General features: G+C 28.6%; 1 protein-coding gene across 3 annotated transcripts in view; it reads left to right on the forward strand.

Moving 5' to 3' along the window:
* LOC129958835 (transmembrane protein 151B-like) overlaps positions 1–21056 on the forward strand; it is a 274598-nt gene that overhangs the window by 142858 nt on the left and 110684 nt on the right. The window contains exon 2 of one of the 3 annotated variants that reach the window (XM_056071549.1): positions 2126–2292. The exons of the other annotated variants lie outside the window; for them this stretch is intronic. The gene's annotated coding sequence lies outside the window, so the exon portion shown is untranslated. The remainder of the gene's footprint in view (positions 1–2125; positions 2293–21056) is intronic. 3 annotated transcript variants of the gene reach the window in all.

Consider the following 21056-nt stretch of genomic DNA (forward strand, 5'->3'; position numbering starts at 1 on the left):
TATTTATGATTGTATCATAAGAAGTAAAGCGCAAATCTTGTTTTCGAAAGTAAAATGAGCATTTTTATTTGGATTTCATGCTGTGATTCAAAATCTTCGAGTGGTAAACAATTTTATCTCCCTTTTGTGATTGGATATCAATAACTGTTGAACTGAAAACGCATACACACACACATATATATTATGTTGTTTTTTGACACATCAATATATATATATATATATATATATATATATATATATATATATATATATATATATATATATATATATATATATATATATATATACATACACATTTAAGTGTCAAACAAACAGACGCCTGGGTGTCTGACAAGAATGAAACTGCGAATTAAGAATCGATTTCTTTCTCGTATTGGCCTGAAACTGAAGTCCGGCAGAGACAGAAGAACATTCAACTTCATTGATTTTACTGCAAACTGACTTTTATTAAATTAGATAAAATAATATTAAAAATTACTATTTGTTATTAATGCGATTAAACTTTATTTCGAAATAACTTATCTGACTCGAGTATCGAATATTAAAATTTGTGATATGTTAAAACTAAGTAGCAATTTTACAACTCGACTTTTTAAAACTAACAACATATCAAGTGTTTTGATATCATCACGCAAATGATAAAACATACATAGGTTTTGAAAATTTTAATAATTAAAAGAGTAGTAAAATAGAATGTATGTATAAAGTATTATTATAAAGTTTCAAAATAAAATAAAGTCAAATTTCATAATATCATTTATATATTTTATTAATCAATTCTATCGCTTATATTAATTAGTCATATATTTTTTTTAGATTTTCCCAATGTTTATATTGCACGTCCTCATTAGTTTTACCTCGAACAAACTTCTGATCAACATATTGGTAACCAGTGTCATCTCTTGTTGATTAAATGTTCTAGAATGCAAAGCATAATAGGTATCTATACTGTGATATTGATTTAAAACAAACTTATCTGCTTCTTTTTGGTTTTATAAACACTAAAGCAGTCATATGGCGCTATAAAGACCAAATTTATAAAATGCATATCTCTCAGACACATTTAAATATTTCATGTATCTTTATGTTGCTAAAAGGAATAAGTAACACAGCAACGAATATCCAAAATAGATTAGTAGTTTATATATATATTCAAAGGGATAGGGATTAGTATAATGATTTTCTTATAAAGTATTCTCTGTTTATTCAACTGAATTGAGTTATATTTTAGGCTAACTTCGTAAATCTAATTAGTAGAGAGAGGAATAACTTTTTCTATCATTTAACATCATTTCAACGACCAGACAGCTGTTATTAGTTGTAGATAACTGAAATGATAGTAAATTACCCCCCATTTTCGTATAGAATGATTGGAATAATCATCAATGCTATAGCATAAAGGAAAACTGAAGTCACTCGCTACGGGCCAATCTTTCCCGTAGGAGGTGTATTCCATTATCGGAGTGGAGGTGACTCAATTTCATATAAAGCTCGCTGGTTTCAAGATACTTATTTTTACACATGTTTATATGATGATATTTTTCATGTTTATATGGATGGAATTTTCAATCGAGTCTTTAGTCATTTTCTGGCATTCTAAAATTTTTACATTTTTTCCACTTGAATAATTTATGACAGGATATTATTTTAATATTTTCATGACTTAACTGTCAGTTATTTAATTAATTGAATCACATTTTGACGTCATAAAAGTGGTTGTACCTGATACTGAATTTGAGAAACATTGATACCAGAGCTCTATAATATTTTGAGAATGAATTATAATTTAAAGACTGAAAAATGTGAAATAATTAAAACAAAAAAAAAGGGTTATTTGTTAGTAAAATAGTAAAAATGTGTCTGTATGAATTTTATTATGCTCTAACACCTTTTATTAAACTACCTCGGGAAGAAATGAACCAAATCCAACAATTCTTTATTTTTTATTAATATTGGATATATAATAAACAAAAATGAAATATGAATTGTGGATTAATTAGAAGCGATTTTGCAAATTTTACATGCACTGGTAAATTGGACAAATTTCCATAAGAAAGGGAAAAAAAAGATTTTTTTGTTTTTGTTTTGTTGATTTTTATTTCCCAAGTCAAAAAATTTCTTTCAGAACCACTCTTAAGCAGATGGCCGTCCAAGTGCATAACAAAGATAAGCCGCATCCCATTATTTCATTCCCAACCTCAACAGCCCATCGTCTTTATTTCTTGCTATTACGAAAGCCATAGATGTCAAATGGCCCGGATAACAGACAGAATATAAAAATGACATATTAAGGTAATACATATATTTTATATATGTGTGGTCAACATATCAATAAAATTTCTGTTTTTAGTCTTTGGAAATTACAGGTATTTATCAGGTATTATTCTATGAGGAATATCACCACACTCAATTCCATTTTCAATCAAAAATTTCTTTTCTGATTTTTTTCCATTATTTTTAGTTTTAGCAGATTTGTCCCATTTTGAATTTAAACGAGGGGTATTTCGAAACGAACGACATTAGTAAGATAACAAGTACAGTGATGGGATGGCGAAGAAGGAATCTGATTAGGTAGGCCATTTTTCACACTTTCACACCTTACTAACTTGAAGGTGTTAGACCCACGGTAAAAGGTGTAACTTGCAAACCTGGAGCACATACAGGACTGTCTTTCAGTAAGTTTGTGGCAATAGCTCAATATTCCAAAAGAAGAAAACGACTCACAAATTTGTGAAACTGATGGTCGCAATTTTAAAATTTAGCTAGATTCATTGTACAGAATTGATATTATCAATATTCTATCAAGATTCTTATTTTAAATATAATTGTTGAAAGTTATAAGAAAAAAAATCCTTTTTTTTTAAAGCATGTTTTCATTAATATAAAAAAATCCAGAAAATAAATATTTTTCAAAAAATTTAAAGGCGAGAGGCTGTATTAAGAATACTCTTGATAAATATTGATTTTTAATGATAACTTGAAAACTGAAGTCCAAGAAATTGAAAATTGATACATTTTGCTCTTTTAATCCTTTTCCCTGTTTCTACACCTTATCTTTCTTTATCTCTTGAATAAACTCTGTGTATTATTTTAAAATAAAATTCAAATACAGTTTATTAATAATTTTTAATAGATGAACTTTATATCAAAAATTTCAAGGGCTAATTTTTAAGAATTTATTTTTTAACTTCGTTCTTCTCCTCAAGAATTTTTCGTTCTCTAAACTATTCATTGCACATGCTAATATACATACATTTTTTTCTTGGTGTTTGAAATTTTTTCAAAATAATTTTGACCAAATTTGATGAACTTCTTATATATGAAAACACGTTCTTCTAATAACGTTACTTTGCGATACTCCATGTAGTTAAATTTTGAGACATTTACAATTGTAATGGACAAGTTATTCTTTAAAAAGAAAAACCACAACATAAATTAAAGAAAAAAGAAAAGACAGTAAAGGGATAATATCATCTCTTCATAGACAAAAAGTAATGTAATAATGAAATTAGATGCCATAAGTTTGAGCATGGAAAAGCATAACCTTTTAGGTACCTAGTTATTTTTTTAAAAAAGTTATGGAGCATATTTTATTTGCCGATACACTGAATAGTATTCTGCTAAGAAACTGTGAATCTCTCATTCCAGAAGTGACATTAATGTGGCAAGGAAACAACATTACAGATCCGTATTACGAAACTGTAATACCGTTTCTTTGCTGCGTTAGTGTCGTCACTGGAAAGATATTTACAGGGATTCTCATCGAATGTTGATAATAAAATAAGAGGGTAAGAATAGGAGATGTTCTTTCCAGATAATTGAAACAACAACATAAATATACTGTTCTTAACATTTCCATGCTGTTTTGAAAAATAGATTTAAAAGAGAAACATGATGCATAAATCGAATTGGTATCTAGAAAATTCCAACGCAGGATCTACGTAGCTAATATCACAGATACTCAAATTTTTCGCATGAAGTTTCTTTAAAAATATAAATTTATTAAAAAGTAGGGAAGTGAGAGATACGAGAGTAGAGAAAATTACTTTACTTTCATTTAGTGTATAGCTTTAAAAGTTAGGATCTATCATGGCAAAGGTAAGGACTATGATGTTAGCCATATAAAAATGTCTTATCCAAGAAGTTCCTGAAGGTTCTGGACAATCCAGGTATGATATAACGGATTTTCTTAACCGAATCTACATGTCCTCATTGATTTGAATCGAGATGCAAACCACATTCGAGTTCTGAATGTGGAAATTACGTGCACAAGAATTTTCAGAAGCACAACATCTCTCACCAATCTTGGAGAATCTTGAAGGACTTAGCAAAGAGAACGGACATCAGTACTAAAATTATTTAATGGCTTTTAAAAATTCCTTTCCGCATGTGACATTGATATTGGTAACTGTAATGTGATACTACTTAAAATTAATATTAGCGACATTCCACCTATCAAGCAACATCCAAGACGTTCGTCTTTTGCAAAGAAAGGAGAATCTCAGCGTCTAGTAAAAGGTATTGTGATCAACTGAATAATTAAGAAATAGCCACGACATTGCATTTCACCTATTTTTCTTGTTAAGAAGAAGGACGAATCAGAACATTTCTCCTTTGTTTACAAAAAATGAGGCAAAATTATGAAAAAGACCTCCTCGAAAGAGGGCATCTTCATTTTCTCCAGAGGCCCATTTGCGATGCTGGATTTTGAAATTATGTTCCTGAAGCTTTTGAGTTCAGCGGATTGCTGTTGAATTTTTGTTATTTAATTAAAATATTTTATAAAATTTGCAAAGGGATTTTTTATTTTAATTTTTTAACTAAAGTCTACCTAATTTAATGCATTAACATAAATATCGTTACTCCCATATAAACAAAAACTGATAAAAAAAACATTGAATGTAATATTTGTTTTCTAATATGAAACACACATAAAAGCAGTAAAACAAATCACCAAAACCAAAAGGTTAGTTGATTTGTATTATCTTTAAGAAGAAGGGAAGCAATAAATCTACGCATTCATACATGAACTTTTAAAAAACGCTGTGTATATTGAAAAATACAATTTTACGTTTCTATTTGAAACGGCGACGTTTCTTTCTTTGTTTTTATCTTTAACGATTGCAGTGAGTCATTTTTTATCATTAATGTCCCTAATTTCTTAGAATTCAAGGAATACTTTTTCTTTCCAGAGGTGTTACAGTTTGAAAAAAAAAACTGTGAGAGAAAGTAATCGCTACTGCCGAGGTGAAAAAAATTAATAACGGTCGAAGACAGAAAAAAAAAGTTAAGAAACAAAGAATTGGAAAGAAAACATAAATTATGGCCCATAATTTTCAACGAGGCCTCATCTAGCGCGTGGAAAACAACCAACCCATTCCCACCATAAAGATTAAAAAAAAAAAAAAAAAAAAAAAAAAAACAGCTCTTCGTTCCAGACATTAGTAAAAAAAAATGCAAGTAAAAGAAAATTGGAGTGATCAAAATAATAAGAGAAATAATAAGACGCAAATGATTGTCAAAGCAAAAAATATTACGGAATAATTTATATTCAGTAATTATTTTTCAGTTAATTAAATAAAATTCGAAGGATTTCATTCATTTATAAAGAAGATTTCAAAATATGCCATTTTACTACCGTATAATATTAATAACAAATTTCTACTCCGCAAGGTGTTTTTTAATTCGTTTTTTAAATCTAAAATGACCTGTAAAAAGCAGCTTGTATAATAACATAAAACTATATATAAATATAAATGAATGCTAATGACACACAAGCATGAAACAGCTCACTAAAATATATATGAATTCAGTATTTGTCTATGGATACGAAACACTACATAAACCCACTCTCATGAATACTGCATCTCTGTATAACTATTAAATAATGCTAGAAATCACATGTATGCTGATGAATATTAAATGACGCTTAAATGCACATGTATCTATGAATATAGAATAATGCACAAACATGCATGCGCGCATGTATGAATATTAGATAACACTTATATGTCTGCGTATATAAATATCAGATAATATGTACACTTACATGAATGTGTGTATGAATATAAGTAATGCGTTAACTTATATGAGTGCATCATTGAATATTAAATTATGTTTAAATCCACATGTGTGTATGAATATGAAGTAATGCTCAAACATACGTGCAAGTTATTTATAAATATTAAATAATGCGTAAACTTACATGTATGTGTGTAATATTTAATAACGCATAAACTAAAATGTATGCTTGTATGGATATTAAATAATGCTTAAATACTCATGTGTTTATAAATATGAAGTAATGCATAAATATACAACGCCGTATGAATGTTTGAATATTAGACAGTGCGTATGCATATATGTATGAATATGGGAAGAATTTACGAGAGTTCTTTGATGCGTACGAAAAGAAATATATACGTTCGACAAAGCGAAAAATTGTTAGGAATTGTATATGAAAGATTTTAGTTAGAGAAAAAGTGCATGGCTATCAATACAACATCCTTCGAAAAAATGGCATCTGAAAATTAAAATTGTTTTTATAATACAGTATTTTCTAAGTTATTGATAGAAAGAGTAGTTAAAGTTTAAAATAAAACTTCGACAAATTGTTGCCCATTTCCAGTTCTAGGGCTATATTAGTACAATATTTTTTGTCTCTGTATCTATAGTTCTCTCTCTTTTCCTGAGAGTCAGCTGACACGCATTTTCTTTTCCTATTAACACAGAAGAAACTTTTCCCTAGTTGATTTTCTCTAATTGAGAAACAATCGGTGTTAGTGTCATTAGTGTTTGGCCTATGGTTATATGACGTATTGATACTGTTTTTCTTCTATCATGAAAATCTATTGTATTTTTCCTTTAGTGGCTTCAAAGTAAGTTTATTATTTTTCGTTCTTCTATGAATTTAAATTTTACTTTTCAAAACAGGAAAATATTTGCAAAATTTTAACGCATTTCAAGCTACAATTTAATATAAAATGGAGTTCAATATTTTAGTTGTAAATAGTTGAATTTTTAATTGTTCAAAAAAAGTACAATCAAAAAAGTCATAAATTGATTAATTTATGACTGAAAAATTAATTAACGTTGAAATTAAAAAAAAAGCTTCACAAGGAGATAACTTATATTTACTGATCCTTAGCCGACTAAAATACAGTGTATGATTGAAATCAGTGATCTGGTGTAGTGAAATATTTCACAAACAAGGCAACCCAAGCAATCAGCTAAATGATTGAAAAAGTTATCCTTCTGCTAGCATTTTTAATAGCTGAGCTTTGTATTATTAGTCTACTTTAGTATACCTTATGTACCATTTCTACTAATTCTACAGATTATTTTTCATATTCATTCAAGATGTTGAATTTCATAAAGAATCAAAATCTCAATGGAATTAATCGATTACTTAATAATTAAGTTCTGAAAATCTTAAATTATTATTTTATTATCAGGAAAACACAACTATATAACAATTTAGAAATATAGCGCTTGGCAGAGTGAGTAAAATATCTATGAAGAAATTCCAATTCCCTTTTGACGAGCAGTTAAAATAATAATAAAAAAAAAAACTTACAAAACCGGCATACAATTGAAAGAATTCAAAGAAAACGATTATATTTTTTAAAATTCCTATGTATAAAATGAAAAATGGATTCACAAATTGTTTGCTCCAATACAGCTCTTAGAATGTTAAAAGTTAATGGAAATTACAGTGAAACATTCAGCATTTTCCGAGCGATCACAAAACTGAATAAAATATAAATATATATAAATGAGATTATTTTATTGAAATAAATTTATATGACAGCTTAGAAAGATACTTTGCGTGCAGCCTTTTACTTGACGGTGGATTCCAAAGTAAACATGTCTGTATTTATCTTTCGGTAAATGGAAAGCCATTTAATATAGACTAGATTATCAAAGAAGCAATACGGGATAAAATACAAGATAAACAGGTTTAAGGAAAACACATTAGCATTTTTGCAAAAACTAAGCGGATTCCAGGAAAATTACTAAGCCATTTTCCATCAAATATTTTAGATAGTTTATAATCCGATACGAGTATATATAGCGTTTCGGGGTAATTTCTACAAAAAAAAATTTCTACAAAAAAAAATTCTCTGAATCTACGATATGTCGAATGAAAAACTATGCAAGGGAAAAACGAACACAAACAAAAAGGAAACGGTAATGTTTTCTCTCTCTCGAGGGCATTCGAAATTGGAAGGCTTCCCCCCTCCTCCTAAAGGAGATTATTTTCTGTCGCGAAATGCGATTTTCTGGTTCGGTTGACATTTTGTGAGTCTCAGGCCATCTCCAAATGGACTTTGGAACGTGCATTAAAAGGCAGCTTTTGCACTAACGAGAGACATTCCGCACACAGTATCGCAAAAATATAGGTATCCAGAGGTATGAAGACAAGGTTTTCTGTGGGCTCAGTTTGGAATCAATACTGACTTAGGCAAGCAAGGGTCGATACAAACAAACTCTACTGGGAAATGTTGATCGGAAGTCAGGAGAGAATCTGAAGGTAAGATATTTTTAGGAAGTAAATATTTTTGAAAATAAAATATCTTGTGAATTTTATTGATTTATTTTAAATAAATTCGCATTGTTTTCTATATGCTCAAAACCTTTTAGAAACTTGTTCCATAGTTTTGTAATTACGAAGGTGTCCTAAGAGCTTGTGAACCCTCCATAAATTTCATCTCCTTTTCATCAAAAGGATGATAGATTTAAGTTTACATTTATATTTTTGTAATGAGAAAAATTATTTTATGCGAATAAAATAGCATTGTGATATTTTTGTTTCTTAAAGTTTATCTAAGAAAACTGTTTTCAAACTTCGCCGCAGAATTTAAAATAGATTTCTGCAAATATAGTTTTCAATCAAGTGGATAAATTCATGTGCATCTTCATTCGATACCAACTGAAAGATATCTTTATTAAAGGAAATGTTGGTGATTAAGCACATTTCCCCCTCTGGAACAGTGAATCAGCAACTGTTGCATTGTAAAACTTTCGTAGAGGCAAAGCACAGGATGAGAAAAAATGCCATTTATGCTGTTTTGATACTAAAGCTTATCTAACTCTAAAAAATATCTTTTGGAGAAACTTCCACTAAGTTACAAAACATGCTTAACAAATATGCGCCACTGTCGTTTTATGAAGCAGATGACTGGGAACAGCAATATTCTCGTGCAGCTGAAATAATATTGATATTTTTTAAAATATTGCTTCAATGCTCCTTTTGTGGTATTTCGCGTTTTTATTACATAAATTGCAACAAACGTATCCATTATTATTGTCAAATTTCGCCTAGACGGACTAATTTCTCAAGAGAGCTTCGACAAAAATTGGACAAGTAAAACGAGATTCCTTTAATTTCATGTAGTCCGATGAAGCCTACTTCTACTGCATTTGGGCGTCTACAAGCAGATCATTTGCATTTTGGCAGATCACTTGGATATCAAATATCCTTGAATAAATGAACAAACTGCATTCAATCCATATAACAATTTGGTGTTGTTCCAACATTATTTATTTATGCGCTAATTATCTTCTTTGAAGAATGTTGTTCAATACCTGGCTGGAAAACGTTCCAAATATTGTTGAACGAAAGCTCACCTTTTTTTTATATCTACATGCTGATCCTACATTGAAGGTAAGAGATATGTTGCCTGCAATTACTTTTATACAGGATGATGATCTCCACAACGTAACAACTTCAATGAATACATTTCTTTTCAATATTGTTAGTTAAAGTCGTTTAAAAAAACCGAGACTGAAAGATAATTTGTACCAGATAACCAGGCTTGATTCTTTCATTTTTGTGCTAGTGGAATTAATTATCGCTTCGTATCAGATCTTTCTTGCTACAATGGCGGAACTCTTGTTACACATTCTTAGAGTTATCAAAATTTGTATAATCCTATGAGACAGTCTTAATTAAATAGTTCGCTTTAATATTATATTAAATTGTTCAGATCGCATTCATGTTAAACTCTTCAATACTAATAAAATGCCAAATTCATGCAATATATATACACTGAATTAAATTAACTATAATTCTCATAATATTTACATACTAAATTAAATTAATCATAATTCTTACAACAATATTCCTATTGATCCCCTTGTTGTGTAGATATGTCTAAACAATGATTATTTGTGATAGGATATTTGTATTTTAATCTCCTCTAGTATTCCAAAGATTGAAATCTTCAGAAACTAGAATGTCATCTTTGGATGAAAGCAGTAACATAAAGAAATAAATTTAAAAAAATTTCACATCACTCTTTATTGCATTGTAAAATTAACTATACTTTGTCTCATTAATAATCTATTTTAATTTTCGTTAAAATAAATTACCACCAATCCATTTAAAAGCATTTTTATACAAAATTTAAAAATTCTATAATATTATTTCTAAAATTCATTGTTTTTAATAATATAGATCTTGATGAGTTTATGCTGACTAATTGAGATAAAATGCGCGTGATCTTATTTATGACATATCTTGAATATTTGCACTCAAAACGATAAAATAGAAAAAAAAGTAATATCTCCTTTAAGTTTCGGAAAACTATGTAAGACGGAATGCAAGTAAAAAGAAAACGATTTAGTTTTTTTCCTCTGAAAGGCCTTCAGAATTTTAAGGTAGTCATTTTCTACTGATAATAATTATTTTCTGTCTTAAAAGAAATTACATAGTTAGGTTGACATTCGACAAGACTATCTTTAAAGACATTACTAGACTAACTTGAGGCATTCTACCCGCTTCGCAAATATATTGATATCTAAAAGTATAGTATAAAAGTTTTCGTAATGCTAGACATAAAATCAATAAAAGTTTACACAAGCAGTATCGAAAATAATAAAATTTCTATTCGGAAAAGATTATTGGAAATTATAACAGACGAAAGTCAATACTTTAAGAAATAAAATATTTTTAAACATACAGAAAAAATTAATTATTGATTTTATTTTTTAAAAAAAAGTGTATCATCATTTGTTTGATTTTAATCACCCTCTAGTGACAGGATTTCAGAATCATTTTGAAAATGAGTTTTGTCGCTCTGGAAATGGTCAAATTACGAAAGCAAAAACAAATAACTCACTTTCTAAATATTCTCCAATAGCAGTTTTGAAAGCCAAGTATTAATGTACTTTACTTACATTATCAGCGCAGATATTCTTTATAATGGTAATTCGAACTTACTATCATTTTAATAAAAACTGATGGGTTTTTTTTTTACTGCCATGGCACATCAAATATTTGCCCATATAGAACTGACGTTTGTATGTGGGAAGATCTACAATTGTATTCTTTCAGATAAAATAAAATGGTATGTTTCGAATCTACTTATTTATGCTAGCTATCTATGATTCGCCTTGAAAACACATAATTTCGAATTCCAACATAATTCTGGTCATTTTAAAGTTTGATTCAAAGTTTCAAAGTTTTTACAAGTTAATATATGGTAAATTTTAACTTTAAACGGGCAATTCTTGTATATATATATATATAAATTTTTTTCGTGTATCCCGGAAACAATTTGGATAAAATTTTATATTTAGATAAGATTTTGCTTTTTAAGTTCATCTATGTAGATTCATTTCCTAAGAAAAAGCGATTTTACACACACACACACAAAAAAACATTTTTTTAATAACTATTAGAGCCTCTTTCTATCTGCTGTCACTCTGACAAAATCATATAGCGCCATTTGTTAAATTTTTGTAGTACTTGCAATGTTGCCGTAGAATGATAACCTACTCGTACCTCAAAGTTTTGTGAGATGGCGAAATATGCCATATATGAATATGTTCGGCTCACATCCAATAGCAACAATGCAATTATTATGTCAACCAGTTCAAATTACATGTTAAACTAAGTGAATTCATGATTTTCTTATTTAAAGGACCAGTTCATATGTAGGTAATATTGAAAAATATTCAAATGTAAAAAGTATGTGATTCGTATCTAAATATTTCCCCCGAAAAAACACGAGTTTACGAAAAAAAAAAATGCTGATTGAAGCTCGGTTTTCCAGCCACTCTATTTAGAATCGATGATAACACTGACTGGTCATTTTTGTACTTGTAGATTTCTTCCTTCTTTCCCTGTCTTTAAGAAGCATTTCACTTGCAAGTTTCAATAAATCAAAAAAGGTAATTCGCAAGCAATTTTTTTAATGTGAATAAAACAAGTTTAACCCTGATAATTTATTTGTGCCCAAAGGTTATTACTAAATATAGAAAACATTCCATATAAACATTGCACAAAAAATAAAATAACAAAAGTAGAAACAGGTCGCACGGTAAGATAAGTAAATAAGGCGATTTTAAGAATGCATAAGAAATATTACCAAACTTCAAGGATGTTGAAAGTAAAGTCATGAAAAGAATTTCTATATAATATCTTGAATAACGTGTAATCCGTCTTGGTTACGAGTTATTCTTGAGTATCTCTTTCCAGAAGCAATAAGTAATAAAAAATCTTATTTCCCGATATATCTGGTATGTCGAAGTAAAAAAACTATGCAAGAGAGGAAAGAAACAAACAAAACGAAAACGGTAATGTTTTCCCTCTCTCGGGAGCATTCAAAATTGGAAGTCTGCCTTCCCTCCTAAAGGAGATTATTTTCTGTCGCGAAATGCGATTTTCTGGTTGGGTTGACGTTTTTGTGAGACTCGAGTCATCTCCAAATGGACTACGGGACGTGCATTAAAGAATTGGCCTTTGCACTAACGAGTGGCATTACGCACAGCTTTGTAAAATTATGTTCAGCAAAGTTTGGCAAAGGACTCAGTTGTTAATCAATATTTTTTTTTATGTAAGCAAGAATGGATAGAAATAAGAACCATCAAAATATATAAAAAATGGGACGAAATATTTTTAATTAATATTATTGAATAAGACAAAAGGAAAATTCAAAATCAGAGGTAAAATATCAATTTGAAAGTATTTAGGCATGCATTTTAAAAATATATAAATATGTTTGTGTTATATCAGTATCCGGGTTTTATCAGTTATGATAAAATATTCAAAACCAAATTTTCTTGAAATTTAATTATTTTACACCTAATGTCGCTGGTTGCAATGCTTCGAGAACGTTCTGTGAGTTTTGGAGTAGGTGCAGTAGATTCAATGTTCCAGACTTTATTTCTCAAAGATCTATTGTATATATGATCAAGTGCGGCCTAGGGTCAAGAGTCAAGTGTCTTACAGTCTATGTGACATATAAGTTTCACGAGAAGTGGTGGCCAGTTCAGGTCACATAACATACGTAGCATGCAAACTTTGTAATGCTTCTAAACAAGAGGTTATTATAACTATACAGACCAAACCATTTCAGCAGTCTCGAAATTTAATTAAAATTTTCAGTATTTACATATTCTTATTGAGGCGTAATGAAATATTCCAGTTACAAAGTCTTTGATAAATGATTTTCTCAAATTTCGTCAGAATAATTTTCTTAATTTTAGAATTCAGATTAAAAGAGTAATTAAAGAAAGCATTTTCTCCACTTTTATTAATTTGAAACATTTAAAAGTTATTTTGGATACGATGATCAATATTCATTTCCCTTTAATTATTTTTTCAATGAATGCTTTCGTTTAATTAAATGTACCTTTTTTAAAGAAAAATATTTTAAATTAACTTCCCTTTCTTTCACGTTACTTCTTAACATCCTGTCTGTTTATACAGCTTTTAGAAACATTAATTAATATGACATAGTTCTTTTGAAGGGTAAAGCTCGCCATTTAGTAGGTAGAAAGTATTAAACTTCAACAAAATGTATAAATAACATTTGGAATTAATATAAAATGTAGAATGTAGTAATCGAATGATATTCCTAAAATATCATTTTTTCCAACATTTTAATAAAATAATTCCATCTAAAACAGTCAATTTCAAAATGAATTTTAAGTAGTAGAAGGTACGAGAGTTAAAATGTAAGTATAACTTATTAAAGAATAAATAAATAAATTAAAATATGTATTTATTTATAACAAAACGGGTAATTAAAAAGTAATTCATTAATTAACTTTTCTAATGGCTTATTAAATTGTAACATAAGCAATGTATGAAGGTAACTAATTAAAACATTATTTTTCAAACTTTTGAAATAAACAATTCTATCAACAACGGACATTTTGAAAACGGATTTTAAATGGCAGAAATTACTTAAAACTTATTTAAAGTGTTGGATTTTTTTTCTGTGTGATTTGACTGATTTTATATGAGCACTGCACCAGAAGGCATTTTTTAATTATTGGGTGATTCAGCAGTAGTGCTACAAACCTGCAGAAAGAACAGGGAATACATAGGCAAATGCGAGTAATCAAGAATTGCAATATAGGAAATGCCTTTTTAATTAGATAGTCCAAAAATTTGTATTCAATCGACTACTTTTCTCGACTGCATTTACTGATTACTTCCGTCTGTGCGCCTCCCCTTTTTTCAATTTCATCCACCCTAGAATTGCTTAAAGGGCATTGATTGCTCTAGAATAAATGCCGAAATTCGAGACCTAATAGGGATATCACCAAAATTCTTGAATATTTGGAGTCCTTCATTTTTCTGCTTCACAGCGAGGGACGACATTTACCCGGCATTCCTTCAGCATTCGCTGTAAAAGTCTTTTCCTCACAACACGGTTAGCTATGCAGGGAAGTAATGTTACAGATTTACAATAATATATTGATTTAGTTCAGATACAAGATGAAAAAGGATTTAGAGCACAGTAGCACACGTGTGAGGAGGAATGTTTGATGAATTAGGGTTTCAAATCAGTGAACATCATATTCCTAAACTACAACTATTAATCATTATGCTGGATATGCTTAAATATTTAAAAGTAATAAATGCACATGCAGGTTAAATATGGGTATTTTGTACTTGCTTATGATTCTGCTCAGATTTGCAATTAATATTGTGAATCTCCTCAATTATTAGAGGTAAATAAATACATACATATTGTGTTTTTTTTATATAGTTTTATTTACTACTAGCTCCAATCGTATAAAGACTTTACAATCGATTTTACATTTTTCCTTAATTTACTATTTAAATATTTTGAGAACTCAGTTATAATTTTATAAATTTATTTAATTAAATTATGATTCCACAAAAGTGTTGTCTTCTTTTGGCGAATTAGAGTAAAAAAATGCTTTCAAAATTTTCATTATATTTAGAATGATGAATTATAAATTAAATATTGAAAAGTAATGAATAATTTAAATAAAATAAATTTTCATTTTAACTCACTAATAAAAGTGCATATTTAGACTGTTTTTATTAGATTTACTATGATTCCGCTACCATGGTGGAAATTTTAATACATAATAATATATGAAATGTAAAAGTTTCTCACACAAGATGAATTTGAAAAAATGTACTAACCGAAAAGAGAAAAGAATTATTGACTACAGATATAAAATATAATGTTCTTAGTCATACAATGTCAATTTTAGATATTACAGGAGAAGGATTTCAGATGTATATCAATTTATTTTATCATTTTAGAAGATTTGGACGTTTTGTAAATTTTTTTCTGAACATGGATGGCAACATTTCTCACCCAGAACATCAAAAGACTGAGAAATGAAATGAAGGGAAACTTTAAAATTATCCCTAGGACTAAAAAGTGAAAAAAAAAGTGTAGTGGGGGTACACAAGTAGTAAATTCTCTTAGAAACTGTTTTTTAATATTTCTCTTGAGTTCGTATTAAATCTGCTATTTCACCGAAAGATATTTCTTTTAATGTCTTGGCTGGAAAACTATATTAAAAATGTCACAATCTTTTTTAAGATACTCTTTTCCTCCTACTTTGTTGAATAAAAGAGCAATAGCAGCTTATGTTCGAGAGTTATGTTTATGTAGCGTTGAATTACGTTTCGTCGCAAAAAGAAAAAAGAAATTCGACATGAAATATGTCGATAAACAAATAGTAAAGATAGAGACTGAGCAAAGAGCATTGTATTTTTTTTTCTCTTTAAATTTTTTCTTTAAAACACGGATTTATAAAGGAATTTTCTTTATAAGTGATGATGGAGAATATTCATTGTAATTTCTAGTTAACTGTATTATTATTATTTTTTATTATTTAAGCTCGACTTTTCACTTAACTTGACTCTTTTTCATCTTTGTAACGGATGAATTTTTCCAATCATTTTCTAATCGCGATCGATGAAATTTTGAATAAAATTGAACAATTTGAAAATTCTCGATGATAATTCATTACTTAAATAGTTTCAAAACTTAATTGTCAATTAATCATTCATTAAATTGATTTCTAATTCTTTGTATGTTGTCGTACATGGTAGTGAACATGAGAAATAATAGATCTTAATATTAAAACTTCGACAGTGATTACAATAAACCATTTCTGTGCAGTAAACGAACAAAAGTGTATATTTAAAGCTTTTAAAAATTACCTTTCTTAACTAATTTATTAATATAACTTTTTAATATTTTGAAGATGGAGCATTGTAATTGTTTTTTCACTCGTTTATTAATCAGAGTTTTTATATATATGTTTTTTTTTTCATTTGTATGTTCTCGGTGATTATACACTACTTTAATCATTCAAAACTTTCATTTTATTTAATATATTAATTTAATGAAATTTTGATATAATTATTATGGCGTTACATGATGGCGAATTCTAGAGAGTATTTATTCAAGATTTTACAATACTTAGAAAAACTGAATTATAAGTTAAAGACTAAAATTTTGATAATAATTAAGAGAAAAATTTCTACTTTTTTGTTTACCAAAAGCATTTTAAAAATTGCTTTTATTAAATGCTTTTATATGAACTTCTAGGTTTAAAACTGGATGAGAGTGAATTTTTAATCATGTTAAGATAACAAGGATAACGCTTGCAAGAGCAACTTTATGATAACATGTATGAATTCATTTTATTGAAGCAGCCAGGACAAATAAGATAATATTTGTATGTGCAGCATTAAACCATTCCCAAGGGTTAGATTAACCTTCCAATGTCTGGGGAATTTTAACTTTTTTGTGTAAAATATAGAGCTATTTATAATTACTATTTATATGCGTCGAGATAATAATGTCGTTGAGGCTCTTATTATATGCTCATTATGATCGAAAGATTAAATTAGATTAATATCCTATGTTGCAGCAGCATGAGGGAGGATTGAGGTCATTGATCTTAACTTTGGTCAGACGACGAGGAAACCTCATACATCATCAGATCCGTCTTCAAATTTTCTCATCTTACTAGTGGTAGTGCGTCTGATATTTACATCTTAACCCTCTGTTTCTTTACATTTTATTATGAACTGGACCCTGGAAATAAGATAAATTGTCTTAAGAAAGAATTGTAATTGATAAGTATGAATAAATTAATAAACAAATTAAATTATTAATCCTTTTATTACTTTTTATATAAATATTACATATGAACAATTCTTAATCCAGTTTTATAACAAATCAAATTTTATCAAACGGAAACATAAATGACTTACGACTTCAATTTTAACACTCATTTTCTGTGACATTGGTTGACCTTCTCATACGTTCATGGAATAAAACAAAAATAGACTACCTGGTTTAATATTACATTCGATAAACCATAGGAGAAAATAGTATACCAGCTCATGAATATAGAGTCACGTATACAAACGTATGCATATCAGAGAAATCAGAATATAAAAACGGATCTATCATTCATGAAGCTGACATAAGTTTCTGACATGGCCAAGTAGAAACCATTAATCATTCCTTTCGGTTCTCTGTTTTTTTATCAGCTGCATGATGGAGATTTCAGCATTGCTGTAAAAAATATCAATTTCGCTTATTCGTCAAAAGAATGTTATAAAACAGTGAATAAATCTTAAGGCTTCCGTATTTGATGTAATTCGAATTGAAAAGAAAAAAAATAATTTTATTGAATAAGTTATTTTATGTTTGAGAATTTAGTTGATTGACAAAGGCTAGGAAAAAACTTACATCTTACCTTTGCAGTTTGTATGGTTTGAGAAGCTTTCATTGAAAAGTTTATGAGTTTTGCTACCGTTGTACAATATAAGATTAAGCTTTCTAACTAGAGTTTTGTTTGTAAACTGGGAGACATTATTTTTTGCTATTCGGCTGAAGATTTTGTGTAGCAATAAAAAGTACTCTTCGCAAATGTAAATGGATTTCCAAAGAAGTGAACACTGAAACAGTTCCGAATTGTATATGGTAGGTAGAATTTGTTCAATGGAATTAATTAGAGCATTTAGTCGAAATTCAAAAATTTTGAGTCGGCAACGAATGTTTTTTTAAAACTAAATATACGCTGCTAATCAACATTTTGCTTCCTCAATTAGAATGAAAAACTAATTTTTTATGCTTATTAAAAGGCACTCATGAATGATTAATTTATTAGTAAAACACAAATTCATGCTTGAATAATAAATATTTGCCGAAATGAGCGTTTATTACTCCGAAAATCGAACTCTCATACCTACAGTTTTGATGTTTTCATGCAAGTTGTTGGGCCTAGTTTTATGGTATTTTCTACGGTTCTAATAGTCTATCATTTTGTTTTTATTTTACATTGATGTAATAAATGATAAATGTAAAAAAAATGACACTAAGTTTTTTTAATCTAAATGTTTAGGAAAATGTTTAGCCGAATCGTTTAAATAGGTTTTATTCATTTAATGACTGTCATGATATCACCAAGTATTGGAATGTTTTTCTAATCTTTATCGTTACTTATAATAAAGTTGAAAGTGTGTGAGTGTGTGTATGTATTGATGCTCTACAATCTAGACTGTTTGATCTAGAACTACTCAATTGGGTTTATATATATATATTATATATTGAAGTGTGAGAATATGCACTTTGTAGAGATTTTTTCAAATTTAAATTAGAATAACAATTAATTGGAATAACAATCCTGGCGTTTCTCCGTAGTAACTTCTAAAAATATTACATACAAGGTTGATTTTTGTATTATCTTAAAAAATTATCTTTTCAACTATATCAATTTTTTATGTAGTGTCTTTTCTAAATTTTAAGAAATACGCTAAGAAACATTTTAAAGAAATATGTTAAATTTTCTTAACATGTATGAATTCTAAGCGAATATTAAATTCATCACAAACAATAATACAAAAATGTAAGAATTCTCAAAGAACTCCAAATTTATTGATATAAATCACTGTTAAAGTTGCAGATTTTTTTTTTTGTTTTTGTTTTACAATCTGAATTACTACCGATATTTTATATTAAAGAATAATGAAACGTTCAAAATAACGAAATTTGATTTCTGTTCTTAACACAAATCGTTGTTGGCAAATAAAGCAATATATTTACTTATTTCTAAAAACAATCTGTAAGAAATTTAAACTTATTGTTAAAATACCATACACCTGAAGAAAAATTGCAGATTTTACTGTTTTAGGTTTACATTGTTAAAAAGGCTAAAAATAGTAGAGCAACCAGACAGTGATCCCAGACACCAATGAAATGTTGAAAATATGCTTTATTTCAAAAATTGAAGGCGATTCGGCAAAAGTAACATTAATGTTGAAATCAGTAGCATCCATATACCCTAAAGCCATTGGCAACTGAAAGAAATTCTTTTTTGTTGAAAAATGTAAATATTGTTTTATACTACAATCAAGATTATCATTTTAAGACACCTACTTCATGTATTTATTGTCTTTATTGAACCGTGACTTATATAGCTTTTACACTAGAGATATTTGAACTTTATTAGCGCAGGATGCAGCATTAAATTTTCCATATGGAAGCAAAAAAAAAAAAAAAAACCCTTGAATTTCATCAGGTATATTAGCCACTCCATAAATAATCGAATTCACGATGGAAAATTCCGGTAAATGTCTTTATGCTGCCCACCAATATTTTATACATGAAAAGGCGATAACATTCTTTCCTGTGAAATGTGTGGCAGAGTAGAGCGCATCTGGATATTATCAATGGCTTTTTATTCTCTTAAATAGGGAAAATATTCCGCAGTAAGAAACAACTTCTGGAATAGAGGTGAACAATTTTCCTTATATGTGAAATAAAAGATATCTCTTAAAGAGACTAATGTTTTTATTAAGTTGCAAACGCGTCATCTTATTAGTTGTTTTATGTAACTTTATATTTGAGCTTTCCTCAGCATTGTATTCGAGAAATTTTTCTATGTCCAGCCATTTTTTCTATGTTTCGTGGTTGATAGAATACGCCAGTATTTTGTATGTTGTGAAATTATTTCCATTTTGAAAGTGATACAAAGCCATGCGAAATTTTTTACAAGCATGAATTTTAGATGCTGTACCATGTTTGTGGAGAGGATTGTTTTTACTGTCCAATTCTGAAAATCGTATTGATGTTTCAAGACAGACTGAAAATCTATTAAAGATTAATCATGTTACAGATTGTCAGGAATTTGTTTTGTTCCAAAATTGAAGTTCACCTTGCAGAGTAGATAGTTTGAAACAACAGTAGAAATGGAAGGAAATTCTCTATAAGTTTTATGGGTAGTTCCAAAAATAAAATTCCCAGAAGCCGTTCCAACAATCTAAATCACATCAGAGCTAGTATAAAAATCGGAGAAAAAACAGTAGACGATGATTTTATAGATATAATAAAGTATCTTAGAGAGTATTTTTACAAACTATTGACTGATTTTAAATACACTACTTCTTTTTTGGTTAGATTGAGAAAAAGAATACTTGTCCACTTATTAGGACTTTAAAATTAGAAAATAAATGATGTCACTTCCCTTTTAGTCCTTCAATGAAGAAACAAACTAAACTGTTTAAATTAAAAATGAAATTCCTATCGAATTCTTTTTCATATATTAGTTATATGAAAGACGAAGCATTGAGCTACTGCTCACAGAAAACTTTAGAAGTATTATAAAAAGAAAAAATACCTCTATGCATCAAATCTTTGACTATTTGTCTAAGAAATGCTCTCACTTTTGGCAACAGAAGCATCCATTTATCCACTTACTTTGAACAGTCTTCCTAACTTGTTTTGTGCAAATTTGTTGTACAAGGAGCA

The sequence above is a fragment of the Argiope bruennichi genome, chromosome X1, assembly GCF_947563725.1.
Source record: "Argiope bruennichi chromosome X1, qqArgBrue1.1, whole genome shotgun sequence".
In the NCBI taxonomy this organism is placed as follows: domain Eukaryota; kingdom Metazoa; phylum Arthropoda; class Arachnida; order Araneae; family Araneidae; genus Argiope; species Argiope bruennichi.